A 2,870-nucleotide genomic window follows, 5' to 3' on the forward strand; every position below is an offset into this window, starting at 1 on the left:
TTGTGAGCCACCATGTGGTTGCTGGGAATTGAACTCAGGACCTTTGGAAGAGCAGGCAATGCTCTTAACCTCTGAGCCATCTCTCCAGCCCAACTGATTTTTTTTTACAAAGATTGATTTCAACTGTAAGTAGAATGATATCAGATCCAGAAGTTAGACAAATATTAATTGAATCTTTGACTTTTGAAAATGCTAATTCAGAATTCAAAATGGTGATTAGACTTTTAAAGGCAAGATTAACACCCACCTATAGATGAATGGATTAGAAAAATTATTCATAAGACTAACACATGCTTTTCATTTGACCAGCTCTAACCTGCCAAAAATGAAGCTTCCCAAAGGTATGGTTGAGGCAGGGTTTTGTTTTCATCTTTCCAGGAGAATGAAGGCATCCAGCCAAGGAACTGGAAGACCACTGCACCTTTTTCTGAAGAAAAAGATGAGTCATCCCGAGAAAAAGTGTAAATTGGCCTATTGGTATATCACATTTTCAACAGGATAAAATTTCACAAATCATCCCAAATGTTTATTTCTGGTGTTCTCTACAGACATATATGGCAAATGATCTTTTTGTAGTCCCAGTTCAATTTAAAATTAAAGCTGGTGGCCAGACAGTTGTGGCTCACACCTTGAATCCCAGCACTCGGGAGGCAGAGGCAGGCAGATCTCAGAGTTCAAGGCCAGCCTGAACAGTTCCAGGACAGGCTTCAAGCTACTGAGAAACCCTGTCTCAAAAAACAAAAAGAAAGAAAGGAAGAAAAATAGGATAAAAGGGTAGACTATTGAATCTACATTTAAACCAAAAAGCTACTACTAGTCTTAAATGTTTTACATTGTTATGAGTTTTTATATATTGATACAAATTTGAGGTTATTGTTGTTATACTGTATATAAGTTTCTACTCTTGTTTAAGATATTTTTAATAGGGCTGGAGCGATGACTCAGAGATTAAGAGCACAGGCTGCTCTTCCAGAGGCCCTAAGTTCAATTCCCAGCAACCACATGTTGGCTCAAAACAATCTATAATAAGCCCTCTTTTGGTCGGCAGGCATGCAGGCATACAGGCAAGCAGAACACTGCACACATAATAAATTAATTAATTAATTAATTTTAAAAAGGTAGTTTAATATATTGATACAAATTTAAGGTTATATTTGTTAGAGCATACTGTACATACATTTCTACTATTTTTCATGGTATTGTACTTATATAGCTCATTTAACAACATAATGTAAATTTCTAGTCCTTGAAAGTTATTATTATAAACTATTTAGAATGATAAAGAAATACAGATTAGTAGTTAGTCACCTATTGCAATCAAACTTGTAGTCATGTTTGGTATGTTTTCAAGGTCAAATAGAGATATTTTTTAGAGAGACATGTGGTCTTTAAACATCTCACAGATCTACAGAATATGACATTTTAGATGTTTTAATAACATATGGTTCTTTTTTTATGACAATGAGACATGTTTGCTTCTGCAACACCAATCTGTTTCAGAGAAGATAATAGGCATGAAGAAACTCCACATGGAGTTTACTTTCTTTGTGGAAAAAGTTAGCCACTGGGTAATAAACTGTTCTTGCCTCGACTGTTGACAGTATGCTGGCCAAATTGAACAAACAGGACACAAAAGAAAGTGGCTGCTGAACTTTACCAAGACAAGGCAGGACAGTCCTTCAAAAAGAAATCCTGCTGGCCGGGCGATGGTGGTGCATGCCTTTAATCCCAGCACTCGGGAGGCAGAGGCAGGCGAATCTCTGTGAGTTCGAGACCAGCCTGGTCTACAGAGCCAGGATAGGCTCCAAAGCCACAGAGAAACCCTGTCTCGAAAAACCAAAAAAAAAAAAAAAAAAAAAAAAAAGAAAGAAATTCTGCTTCACAGAAAAGTCTGTCAGATATTCTAGGACTGTACTCTGAAGATAGATGTGTCCAGGCAGCCAGCAGTTTCTATCATTTCATATATTTGAAAGTTGTCTTCACTTCCTGTATATTCATGTACTATCATAGCCTTCTCAGGTCTCTGATAGAGCTGAAGACTAAAGACTAGGTAGTTATTGTTTCCTTGCTACAAAATTCAGAAAAGAAACTCACAAAAGAGGTGTGAAGTGTATAGGTTGAGAGACATAAAAAGACAGTTTGTGTTGATAATACAAGTTAGGATGGAAAGTGAATTAGTTACAAGGTAGGATAGGTTAAAGTATTCTCTCTGAAGTTGTTAAATGCAAATGGACTGGGCATTGTTTTTTTCTTCTTCTTCTTGGTTTTTCAAGACAGAGTTTCACTGTAGTTTTAGAGCCTGTCCTGGAACTAGCTCTTGTCGAACAGGCTGGCCTCAAACTCACAGAGATCTGCCTGCCTCTGCCTCCCGAGTGCTGGAATTAAAGGCGTGCACTACCACTGCCTGGCTAGACTGGACATTGTAAATGTAATTCTTGTCTTATATATTTGTATATAGTTATTGTACTTATTGTTTATAGTTTTACTATTAGTTAAAACCTTTACTTTTTATTTAGACAAAAAGGGGGAAATGTTGTGTTATATTTTGATTGTGTTTTGCCAAATAAAGCCTGTTTGGAGTCAGAGGGTTGAGTTAGTCACTAGCTGACCATAGAGGTTTGGAGGACTATAGAGAGAGGAGACAGGAAGTGATAAGGCAGGGCTGAGAGAGAACCTTCCACCTTTTAGACAGAGTAATGGTAGAGGTAGGAAGCAACTGGCAGCTACTCCCTGGTTCTTTGGTCTTTCAGGTTCTTACCCTGATATATGACTCTCTGTTTTTTTATTGTTAAAGGTTTATTAGATTAACATTTCACTCACAGTAAATTCAAGGTAATCCCAAATCATACACGAGATACTGTCTAGGAAAA

Source organism: Microtus ochrogaster, chromosome 4 (genome assembly GCF_000317375.1).
Source record: "Microtus ochrogaster isolate Prairie Vole_2 chromosome 4, MicOch1.0, whole genome shotgun sequence".
Lineage (NCBI taxonomy): Eukaryota > Metazoa > Chordata > Mammalia > Rodentia > Cricetidae > Microtus > Microtus ochrogaster.